At 42.9% G+C, this 13376-nt stretch overlaps 1 pseudogene; it reads left to right on the top strand.

Annotated features, from left to right (window-relative positions):
• Nucleotides 1-2930: 2930 nt before the first annotated feature.
• On the top strand, nucleotides 2931-4737 carry LOC147249892 (uncharacterized; annotated as a pseudogene).
• Nucleotides 4738-13376: the final 8639 nt, after the last annotated feature.

Consider the following 13376-nt stretch of genomic DNA (forward strand, 5'->3'; position numbering starts at 1 on the left):
GCTCTGGGCAATGGATGCAAAAATATGTAGTCTGCTTGGAAAATAGCAGAACAACAACATGTTGATTCTCGTGTAAGGATGAAGGCAGCAAACAGGAAAATGGGGTTTTGGTCTGAGTCCCTGAAACAGCAAAGAAGCAATTGTTAGCTGAATTCTTTATGGTGTAAATGATAGCAATGTGAACTCAAAGACGAGAGGAAATAGCTCGTTAAACACATTGGACTGCTAATTATAATTAAACACTGAAAGGGTTTCAATTATGCCTACATTATCCTTGCACCATGCATTACAGAGCTTCAAATCATCTTGTTTCATTTCTCTAGCACGAGGAGCTTTATTGCTTTGACACGGCGCAATAATCTGCTGCTCAGAGAGATTGTTACCCAGGGACCCAAAGTTTGTGATAGTCAGTCTTTCGCTGGCTCCCCGGCAGAGGAATATACTGGTAGGAAGACTAGCGATCGCATACACGCCATCTGTCTGTAATTATCATTGCTCCCTTCTGGAAGGGCTCATCAAGCTCCTGCATGCGCAGCCCCAATACACAGTAAAACGCCGTGGCAGCTTGCAAAATAATATAAGATGGCGTTATTGCATTCTTTCATTACTGCCTTTGCCCTTTTCAACTCTTCAAAAGTTGTACTCTTGTGATATTATGATATTTTGATTGGTCGTTTCTGTGAATCTAGCAGGTAACTGGTTAATTTGTAACTTGATTTTGTGTCCTACACATTTTAAATACAATAAAATGATCAATAGTACAGGTCAAAAGGTAATTCTTAATTCATCTGCTAGTGACACAATCATTCAGTCAGACATTATACAAATGAGCTAATGTCCAAATTTAGATTTCCTGAGCACGAGTAAAATGCTTTTATCCTCTATCTGAGCCAGAGCAACGAGTCCACCAACCAATAGAACTGTGCAAGGTGTGTTTTTTCCCTACCATTTTTTTTTTCCATTTTAAGCACAAGAGTTGCTAACTATCCACTCCTCCCTCCACCTCCTCATATGGCATTTTCTCTCTTTTTTAATGTCATGCGATTTTTTTTTACATTGTCCTGAGTGCTATGGTCCCTAGATGGCATCTTATTCATCAAGTTTTCGACACTTCTATTCCTGACATATCTGCTCATTCCTCTGTAGTGGACATGCTGGGCCAGGGAATTGCTTCTTTCTGCAGTACTACACAATCCATCTCCTGACTGAACTGCATGTTTTAGGAGAGAAATTAAAGTGGGTTGGATGGTCTCACTCAACTCTCAGCACGAAAATGAAAAAGCATATTTTCTGTGCCTTTGAGAGTTTGAGCAATTAGAATTTAGACAGAAAGTGAGAGGACTTGGCAAGGCGTGCAAGTGATACTCTCATGGAAAAGACTTGATAGTGAATGTCGGTGCATCTCTCCATGCTGCATCCTCGCGATGTAAGCTGCCTGCTGCTATGTTTTGAGCATGAAATAGAAATTCAAAATACACAGCTTTAATGTAAGTAGAGAGTGCTTTCAATGCTGGTGATGACAGAAATTTAACCTTCATTAACTGCAGCACCAGCTAAAATCCCAGTGACGATGGCTTAGTTACTTTAAATTAGTATGATCCTATACATCTACAAAGAGGATATAACCGCCTGAATAAAAAACAGAAGCAGGCTAAGAGCAGATGTTTTGAAGTAATCGGGTTAAAAAGATCCACAAAGTAAAACAATTCAGGCCTAAGTAAGAAGTGGACATGTACTGGCTGTTTCTGTTTGAGCATGTTTCCTTTATTGTTGTTTTTTATTTTTTTATCTTTATGTAAATGAAGTAGCGACTTATATGTCAGTGACGCACAAGAAGTAATTTACATTGAATAGTGTTGCTTTAAAGTATCATTCTCTTCAGCCTGTAATCGTCAAAGCCATTGTTAAAGAGTTCTCTTGAGAACCGATGTTATCTACATTTTCTACATGCGCCGCTGAAGGCCACAATTACTTCTGTCACAATTCCGGAGCCTGTGCAGCTCTCACACATGGAGAGGTGTCACTTCTCCTTGACAGCATACTATTCAATCATACACGCACGTCACCAAGGCAAATTATATATGCATTCATGTGGGTATACATACATCGTACAAGAGGCACATTTTGTTGTCCTGGGTTTGGCGTAAAGTTAGACTACTTCTGATTATTTAGTCACAAACAATTAAATGCAACCAAAGAAGTAGAGTTACTGCATGTTGAAGTTATGATGCCAGGACCTATCTGTTTTCACCTTGTTAAAGGCTTGGGGGAAAGCTGGAGTACTCAGAGAGAACCCACACAGACACAGGGAGAACATGCTAACTCCACACAGAAAGATCCCATGCTCCAGCGCGGAACCCTCTTGCTGTGAGGCGACAGTGCTAACCACTGCACCATGCATACAACATATATTTTATATGATAAATTATACATTTTAGCTATTCAATTCTAACTGGGCATTAAAATTTTCCAACTTGTAACTTGGAAAATTCAGACTTCTGTGTTTTACTGGCAGGAGTAAGAGTCTGGTTTGCGTTGCCGGCAGTAAGTCGGACTTGTTCCCAGTGAGGGTTGAACTCCACCAAGGCTGCCCTTTTGTCACCGGTTCTGTTCATAACTTTTATGGACAGAATTTCTAGGCGAGGGAGTCGAGCTGGGTGCAAGGAGGATGTCATCTCTACTTTTTGCGGATGATGTGGTCCTCTTAGCTCCATCTAGCCATGACCTCCAGCTCTTACTGGGGCAGTTCGCTGCCGAATGTTTGGCAGGGATGAGAATCTGCACCTCCAAGTCTGAGGCCATGATCTTCAGCTGGAAAAGGGTGGCCTGCCCACTCCAGGTTGTGGAGGGTGGGGATGGGGGGTGGGGGGGTCCTGCCTCAGGTGGAGGAGTTTAAGTATATCACAATCTTGTTCACGAGTGAGGGTAGGATGGCGCGGGAGATTGACAAGCGGATTTGGGCAGCATCCGCAGTGATGATGGTGCTAAATCAGTCCATTGTGGTAAAGAGGGAGCTTAGCCAAAAGGTGAGGCCCTCAATTTACAGCTCAATCTACATTCCAACCCTCACCTATGGTCATGAGCTTTGGGTAATCACTGAAAAAACAAGATTGTGAATACAAGCGGCCGAAATGAGTTTCCTCCGAAGGGTGGCTGGGCTCTCCCTTAGGGATAGGGTGAGAAGCTTGGTCATTCAGGATAGCTCAGGGTAGAGCTGCTGCTCTTCCACATAGAGAGGAGTCAGTCAGGGGTTTCTGGCATCTGGTGAGGATGCCTCCTGGACACTTCCCTTGGGAGGTCTTCCAGGCCTGTCCAACCAGGAGGAGGCCTCGGGGCCGACCCAGGACACGCTGGAGGGGTTATATCTCTTGGCTGGCCTGAGAACGCCTCGGGATTCCCTTGGAAGAGCTGGTGGAAGTGGCTGGGGAGAGAACAGTCTGGGCTTCCCTGCTGAGGCTGCTGCCCCCGCGACCCAGACCTGGACAAGCGGAGGAGGAGGACAACAACAACAACAATGAAATCCTCTCATTACTTCGTTCACTGAGCTGGCCCTCCCTGAATGCTACTACCATGTCATGCTAATGTTAAGGGTAACATTAACAGCCCTTTCTGGAGGGAGTTAAGACTAAACTAACACTCTTCCAGACACCTCAAGATTCAATTAAAATTCACACATTTCATAAATTGGTTTCAAATCCATGAATTAATCTTAAGTTGTCATTCTTTGTTTATTTGTTGGAAGCCGCCATTGCTATGGGCTGTTCCGTATCTACGATCCTGTTTGTGGTGGCGTTTGAAGTCATCCTCATTGGAGCGAGGCAAATGGCCATAGGACTGAAAACACCATCAGGAAGAAGACTCCCCACACTGAGAGGGTACATGGAGGACAAAACAACCATCCTGCAAACAGCTCCATGTACAGCACGACTCCTTAAACGGCTCAATGAGCTGACCCAGTGGGCTCGGATGACAATAAAACTCTCAAAGTCCTAGAGCCTTTCAATTAGAAAAGTAGTGAGGGATGACAGGACTGTTTTTTCAGCTGGAGAGAGCAGATACCGCGGTTGGCAGAGCAACCCATCCGAAGCCTCGGGAGGGAGTACACATCAGAGCTCTTGGATAGGTAGATGGGGAGGGTGATACAGAGGCAGCTGAGAGAGGGGCTCATGAAGATCGACAGCAGCCAGCTCCCCGGGAAACTAAAAGTGTGGTGCTATCACACTCTTCTAGCGGGTGATGTGGCCACTGAAGGTGTACAAGATTCCACCCTCGATGGCCAGCAAAATGGATGGCATTGCCGACTCCTACATGAGGAAGTGGCTGGGTGTCCCCCCTGCCTCTGTGACGCAGGCTTCTTTGGCAAGAACATGTTACAACTTCCCCTGAAGTCCATAAACCTCAGTTACAAACAGGAGAAAACCCATCTTGTACTTGAGCTAATGGAATCCAGGGTAGGAGCAGTCAAAGGTGCAGGAGTGTCCATCTGCATAGGACGCAGGTGAAGGGCCCAGGACGAGGTTGGCCAAGCCATCAGCCAGTTGCAACAAAAGGAGGTCCTGGGAAGAGTTCAAATCAGCTGGGCCAGGGCTGGGCTGGGGAGAGCCTGCACAGTTCTGGTCCAAAGCCACAAGGGAGCAGAGAAAGACCATGGTTATGGAAGAGGTCTTGCAAGTGCAACAGGACTGCTACCTCATCAAGGCTGTGTCCCAGGGCAAACAAGGAGCATGGACCCACTAGGAGGACACCGTCGACAGGCCTCCATCACATTCTATCAGGATGCAGCATTGCCCTGACACAGGGTCATCTGAGATGACAATCACGTTCTAAAGAAACTTGCAGAGCAGTTGGAGGGATGCAGGGTCAGGTCAAACAACTCCCCATATTCTCCACGGCCAAACATCCCTTTCATCAGAACAGGACAGGATGTGCAGAAGATAGTGGCAGGGAAAAGAAATTAGATGTCTTCTCAATCCAGGAGAGGGATGGGGAATGCATGTTGACCTGGGCACTCAGCTTGTCTTCTCAACCGAGATCACACAGGCAGCTTCAAGACCAGATGTTGTGATGTGGTCCTCAGCCACCAAGAAGGTCCTCATCATCAAGCTCACCGTGCCATGGGAGGAGGGAATGCCAGAGGCACATGAGTTCAAATGGCTCAAGTATTCCAATCTGACAGCAGAGTGCAGAGAGGGAGGCTGGACTGCGACCATCCACCCAGTTGAAGTTGGCTGTAGGAGTGTGATGGGGAAATCCACAATCCAGCTTCTCTGTATGGCCGGGATGGCAGGTACAAGCCCGAAAAAGTCCGTCAAGAAGCTAGCTGAGGAGGCAGAGAGAGCAAGATATTGGCTTTGGCTGCAGAGGAAGGATATGAGTTGGGGCTCAACACCCCATTGAGTGCAGCTGTAGCTTTACCACAGCAAGATGTAGTAGTTTGGGGGCGAAACATCCATGAACACCAGCTGACGACCCTGCAGCTGACCGAAAAAGTGTACTGGAGGAGGTGCAGCAGCCAGTGATGCCAAGCAGATACAACATCATCTGTACATCACAACTGTCAAAATGTTTTCATTACTGAAATGCAATTTTTTGTTGTGACTACATGCTACTTGTAAATCATTATGTACTTGTAATGACCCATAATTAAAACAGTCAGATGGGCGGAGTGATCTGTCTACCTAACACATTGTTTTTACTAGCTGTGAAATGACTTTCTCTTGCAATGTCACTGGTGAAATGGTGGTGGTGGTGCATTCCTAAAAAGTCAAAGCTCGCTGTCAGTTCTTCTATAAATAACTATATAAGCAGAACCAGCAGAACCAAACAATTATTGATGCTGATAACTAACAATTTCAAGAGAAATGTGCTCTTTTTTGAAGACGTACACAAAGATTTACAACCCTTCCACATAAACAAGGCTACTCCAGAAGCTTTATAGACATTATTAAGACTGAAACGCTGCTTAGGGAACCAGACCAGATCAAACTCTATATCCCCTCAGGGGAGCGAGTGAGCCACCAAGACAAAATCTCCCAAGTTAGAAGCATCAGGCAGCTGACCTGATGTGGATCTCATATCTTGCCAGTGTCTCCCCCAGCAACTAATATGTGTGTGTGTGTGTGTGTGTGTGTGTGTGTGTGTGTGTGTGTGTGTGTGTGTGTGTGTGTGTGTGTGTGTGCGCGTGCGCTTTTCCATTTGATTGAGTGTCAATGGTCAGGGCTGATAATGGGGTAAACAGCATATAGCTGACTGAATGTCTGGCTGACTGGGAAAATGAACTTTTGGGAAACTTTTCTGTTAAGTATTTGTGTGGGTGGGCGAGGAGGAGGCGGCGAAGAAGACACAGTGTGCATCTGTGCGTTTCATTCTGTAACATTAAGCTCCGAGGGATAAGAGCAGATGATCATCAGTCTCTCGCTCTTCCTTCTGATTTGTGCTCCATTAGATAAAGTATTCAGAGAGGCACTACTCAGAGGCAAAGAAAAGAGGAAAACACAAGAAACAGGTTCTACATCACGGGAGTTGAACCTGGCAATTAGAAAATCTATAGCCATACAGGAGCAACTGATAGCCAAGTGATGACATCAGACACTTTAATCACGGTAGTAGTGCAGTTCCTTAGAGTAACAAAGTGAAAAAGAACAAAACATAAAAGACATGAAAAAGCCCCCTAAAAGCCAGTAACAAGTGAAGAGCTGGAGGAGACGACAGAAAAGCTCTGCTCCTCACCTTGGCTAAGTGGTTAAACAACAACCTACTTGATTTGATAGACGTCAAAGAACCTTTGGGAGAGAGAACGACCAATAATGTGCATACTTGGAACAAAGACTTCATGATCTCCTGTAACACAGGGATGGAAGAAGAAATCACAGGGTAATAACTAACAGGAGGGAGAGGCAAAACCTATAACACTGCAAAATTCTGCTTATTTTTATGTTCTCCTTTTTTATTTTGATCTAATATTTCCTTTTTATTCTTGGGACTCACTGACTAATTTGACCTCTTCAGTCCTCTGAGACACATTTGAATGAAACCAGAGAGAGAAAAATCGCACTGTTTGGCTGAGGATGGGAATCATCAGAGACCCTGCACTTTCAACACAGAGAGCCAAAATTCTATATCTCTGAGATTATCAGTTCCTTTTATCAGTGCTGGGATGTTTTTCTGACAGTTGCTCATTGGAGAACATTGATTTCTTATATCTTGAAAAGCAAAACAAAGAGCAATGCAGTTTATGTTTATTTAACATAAGCATAGCATCAATAGGGGAATCAACAAAGAATTGGAATGACAGGCAGAACCGATGATTGAATAATCTTTACTTTTGTTTGTTGGAGAGTTTTAAACCAAAAAGGCAATCCCATACTGAAAGTGTTTCTGTCTGCACTTACTGTCAGATACTTCTAGAACATGCCTATATTTTAACATTTTTTTTCTTTTTAGACCTTTTAGGCTTGTATTATCATGGACTCTTACTTGTGTTTCCTGTTTTTTTCAGTGTGATGAGTTTCCTCCTGTCAGTTTCTGTTTTATTTTGTAGAACTCCCATCCTTTGCACTTCCTGTCTTTGTGTGTTTTCTATCTTTTCTGAATCTGGCCTGTGTCGCATCAGTTCTTCAGTCCACGTCAGCACAGACCTGTTCCGTGTGTCTCCAACCCATTCAGCTCATTCCCTGCCTTCGTGTTCTCACACCTCTTTCTTACTTTGTGATTATTTGAGTGCCGCGTACTCTGACTTGATTGACAGATCTTCTCTTCAGTTACTCTGATTCTTCTCCACGCTCTTCTCCCACCTGTTTGTTTGATTGTTTTGGGGTCTTTTTGGTTGCAAGTTTAGTTTCTCTTTATTTTCATTATCAAAATTTTTCACTTCCACATTATCCGCCCTCTTCCTGGATTTGGTTCCACCTTCCTCCTGCCACCCTGACACTATCATTTTATTTTATTATGGGTCTTTCCATCAAATCTCAAGGTCACTGACACTGAGCAGTGGTTTATTTAAACTCTGATGAGACACTTGTCTTAAAATTATATATAGAATTAGCTATTTCTAGCAGTTTCCATGCTGATTAAAGGCATTCATCTTATGAAATCATAATACAATATATGTCCTGTAACGTGAAAAGCAACAACAAACTGACCAACTGTCTCTTTTTTAAACTCTTCCTTAAAGATTCCTTGAAAAGAACACAGTATTTTGATGCTGCTCTTTAGAAAAATAGGAACAAATAGAATTTCCGCTCAGATATATATATTCATTTATAATTCATTCATCATCACATTAAATTAGCCTTTCCAGGGAACTCATTACAGTCCTCCCTCCTTTGTGAATTAAGAAAAAATTATTCTCCTTTGTCTTCGGAAAGTCAGGACAAAAAGATAATAATTCCTTGAAAACTATTGGGGATTTTTTTTTTCCCCAAGTGCATGAACACACCATGAATAATTCATGTAAAGTAATGCCACAAAAGCAGCTCCTCCTGATGGGTCCAGTTTATCTTCACATCCTCCTCTTCTTCCCTGCGCAGTTTTGTGGTTCTGGCTCAGAGAAGGATGTGATGTGTTGAAGCTGTAACGCCGCGGGACCAGAGCAGCCTTTAGTGCTTAATGACCTATCTGTATGGCAGAGATTTAGAGAAACATGCAAAAGTAGTCACAACAGGAAGCCTACTGACTGCAATTTATCTTCATTTTAATTGGGAACATTTTGTGTTGCTCGCTCCTCCACATTAATAAACCGAAACCCTGGAGCAGTTTTTCAAAAACTCATTAATGCACGAGGTGCAATACAACCCAGGTATTGCTGAGAACACCAGAAAAGATTCTTTACTTCTCCCCGATCTTCTTATTTGAATTCAGTTTGTTCTTGCATTTCTAGCCGTTATTATCCTAACTGCTCTTTTTCTTTTCTTTCTTTTTTAAAATCATCACTACCATTTTCAGCGTTGTACAATACTCGTAAATACAATAATCCTACGGTGGAACTCCGTGATGGAGCTTTCTTTTTGCTGGACATTAAAGTGTTACTTCCCCTTAAAATGTATTTTGCCTTTTAAATTCTCAGGACAGAGTCTGGAGCTTACAGAGATACTTTTACACTGCTGCATCAATCGATTCTTTGTGCCAGCCACGTATATTTAGCTTGACGCTACTGCTGCCCCGTTGTCACCAACTACAAACACTAAAACTGCCCAAAAATGTCTGTTTACAAACTCACAATCCTGTGTGATCATTCATTTTCCAGCCCCAAACACTGATTTATTGATTTGATTTGAACTAAAAACACACAAATATAGAATAACAGTAGTTTTTTTTCTCAGTTTTGCAGTTGTTGGCATCAGTTGCCGTTAGCGTCAGTTTGAATATACGTAGCTGGGTCTTCTTGCATTGTAGAGCCAAAAAAGTGATGCACAAGCTCAAGATGTCCATTTGTGAGTACTTGAACAGTAAAATACACTTCTTCTTTTTTTTAGGTGAAGTAATTAAGCTTTAAGTAGCTCAATTTTTCCACCAGGTCAAGACTGAGTCAGATTTATTGATGCACAGCATTCAAACAGGTGTTATTTCCACTCTTGCCCCCTCTGAGCTGAGCAATAGCGTGAAACAGCCGGAGAGAAAAGGCTACAAAGGGGCCAGCTGCCTCCACAAATGTTGGAGCTGTTTTGGGAAACCAAGTAATGATTCATGCTGGCAAATTGATTCATTTCTTGTGGTGATCACCATCTTTCTTTTGCAATGGCAATGCTGAAATCTCTCTCCCTCTCTCTCCACCCCTCTCGCCATCATGTAAAGGACGGTGGACAATACCATAAAATGCTGCCTTTCAACTCACCTGGTAGTTAAATCGCCACCTTTCTGAACACATCACCCTGCAGGGTATTGTGCTGCAGTCGTTTACAGTATTGCAGTTATTTCTGCACACTAATCTTAACACCACATTGAGATTGCCGTTCCAGTGTGTGTTTGTATAAGCGAACACCGCGTTTGACAGTTTGTTTCTGCTTTGAGGAACATGGATGGAAATGAACTCGCTCTTATCAGTTATGGGTTGTCCAAACCAGGAACCAAAAAAAAAAAAAAAGCTTTCAGGACCCAAGGGAGATGAACACATGTAGGCCCAAATTCTGCTCTATCTGAGGGAGTAAACACGTGAATAAACCCTTGCACCTTGTGAGATGCTACAACCTTTCCACCTGTTGTCAACTCATCATCATCATTCAGTGGAGCCAATTTTGGATACACACACACACACACACACACACACACACACACACACACACACACACACACACACACACACACACTTCCAGACAAATAAGTCATTGTACATGTCAGGTTAACAAAATTTGAGTCTGTCTGTTCCACACAAGAACACATTCCATGATTTCATGCTGAACATTCCAGCCAGAGAAAACACCAACCTGAACATTCATCTTGTTATTTATTGAGAGCAAAGGCTGGCACATCCTCAATGTTTGGCTCACCTAAAAGAAATATCCCAAATAATTCAAGAATAGCTTTTTATTTGCAAAATCTATGATCAGGTACTTGTCTTGCGATCATAATCTTGGGCTTGAATAGGTTACAACTCAGAGAATGTGTCCCAGTTTTTATCCTTGTCTCAATTTGTTCAAAATTAGATAGTGGATCCCAGCCTGGGAGCAACAATTCCACGCAGAGAAGCTGCAGCTACCTTCACTACGACTGTGCTGAGACTGATGGAAAAGTACACAAAGTCCTCACAGGAATTAGTAAGAGAGGACCGAACCAACTCTGCCCGCTGGACCCAAAGTGCCATTGCTTTAAAACTGCATCTTTTATAATTATTGGGAAGTAATGGATCAAGACAGCATGTTGTGATCATTTTTGTGTCAGTTACTTGCGACATTGTGTGCAACCCCGGTGCTGTTTTGATTCTGTTTTGGTGTCAGATCCAGACTCTCCCTCACGTCACTCTTTGGTTCATTTCCTCTCTCCTGCTGCAATTTTATCCTGATTGTGTTTCTAACTCTTCTCTCCTATCTGTTGGGCTCTTGGGTCTTTTTTCCCCCCTCCATAACAAAGAGGCTGTATGAGGAGATGAACATGTCGAGTTGTTTTGGTGCCATAAATTGCACTTATCACAGAAGAGGAGCCTGTAAATGCTTAGTATCCAAAGATTGAAAGCTCTCTGTAGCAGATCTGCATAATTGAATATTTGCATCTCATAATATGGTCACAGTTTTAGATTTCAAGTAGGGCTATGATAATTTTGCACAGAAACTTTGGAAGAAAAACCTCTTAAAAGAGACTCATACTGATACGATATTCACACTGTATTTAATGCAAAATAGCAGTCTTTCATCAATATATTCATTATCAGTTTCAGCGACACTTGAAAATAAGAGTACAGATTTGGACACGTCTCCTTCAGTTGTCTGACACCAGCGAGGCTCCCTCCAGTCATTCTGTATTTTTGCATCTCAGAGGTAGATGACACTCTTTTGTTTTTGGAAGCAAGTTTTAATTGTCTGCAGTGACGAGTAGCTTAGAAGTGTGATGAGCTGCAGGAGTGATGCGACCACTGTGGAGTGACGCTGGCAGAGCTGTGAGATGGTCATGTCACTTGGTGGGAGGCTGACAAACACACACACACACACACACACGCACAAACACACACACACACACTTCTGTGTTTGTGAGGACGTTGATGGGCATAAGCCATTCTCTAGCCCCTTACCATAACCCCGACCCTAAAATCAAGTCTTGACCATCAAACAGCACCTTAAAGATGTGAGGGCCTGCTAAAATGTCCGCACTTTCCAAAAATGACCTCACACTGTTAGTGAAATACGGATTTTAGTCCTCGATATGCAGCAAGCACTAGAACCCCCACACACACACACACATACACACACACACACACACACACACACATACACACACACACACACACACACACACACACACACACACTTGGGAATGTCAAGTCATCTGATGAGACTGACTTTCTCCAGGGTCACAGGATCACAGTATTGCAATGCAGCAGTCTGACAGCCACTTCCAGAATGTCTGTGAGTGTGTGTGTGAGTGTGTGTGTGTGTGTGTGTGTGTGTGTGTGTGTGTGTGTGTTTGTGTGTGTGCATGTATGCACATACACTTGTTTTAGAAATTACTTTGGAACAACATCACCTGTGTAATATGTGGCATGCAGTACAGAGTAGAGCAGAGGTCAGCAGTAGTTTAGAAACACTAAAAAGAATTTAAAAAAAATAGAATGGTTCTCTGTTTTAGAATCATTATATTGCATTTTAGTTGAAGTGGTGCATTATATTGTTTTATCACATCACTGAAATCCATCCATCCATCCATTTTTTCCCGCTTATTCCTGTTAAGGGTTGTGGGGGGGGGGGGGGGGGGGGGGCTGGAGCCTATCCCAGCAACTACGGGCGAGAGGTAGGGTTCACCCTGGACAGGTCACCAGTCCATCACAGGGCCAACACATAGAGACAGACAACCATTCACACTCACAGTCACGTGTGGCCCCTCTTAGCAATCCTGCTGCTAAGAAGTCCCTTGACTGAAAGTTTACCTCAAAAAATATACATTGTTATATTATAAACAAACAAAACCTGTTCTTCGTCCTCTCACACACCAGATGTTGAATCTAAAAAATCAACTAGATTGATGGATACACAACAGAAGCACATTTACATTTAAATCATATACCAAACTGATTGCAGCTGATAGTGTGTGTGGAGCGTGATGAAGACGTTATAAAGATTTTTATATCATGAATACAGTTGTTTCACATTGTCATACACAGATGGTTTTGTTATTTTTACCTTCTAAGATTTGTGTAGTGAATCTATGAAATCTCCCCCTGTATCCCTTGCAGTACTACCACGTACCCCTAGGAGTGCATGTTCTCTCATTAGACTTGCATCATAAACTCAGGTGAAATCTTGAATTTCAAACTAATTTGACTTTTTGTGCCCCAACTTCATAGCTATGAATCACATGGGGACTAATTAGTCTCTCTGTGAAAAGGAACAATACTTTTACTACTTTTATCTTTACGTTATAGATTTATGCAAGAAAATTTGACCAAAATATTGTCCAGAACTGCATTTTATATATTTTGCTTCGGCGAGTAAGATGAAGGTAAAACTCGTGTTCAGCGATCATCTGATTTTGTAAAGGTTGAATATTCCTCCACTACAACAACATGTGACCTGTTTCTCCTACCTGAATAACACCATGTGTTAACAGTTTGCACCTTGGACACACACACACACACACACACACACACACACACACACACACACACACACACGTCAATCCAGTGCAAATCGTGCCGAGTTCTATTTGTAAACTGCGGGTGGAGCAGCCAAGTG

The sequence above is a fragment of the Aulostomus chinensis genome, chromosome 14 (assembly GCF_037954235.1).
Source record: "Aulostomus chinensis isolate RoL2024-O1b breed Wild chromosome 14, RoL_Achi_v1.0, whole genome shotgun sequence".
In the NCBI taxonomy this organism is placed as follows: Eukaryota; Metazoa; Chordata; class Actinopteri; order Syngnathiformes; family Aulostomidae; genus Aulostomus; species Aulostomus chinensis.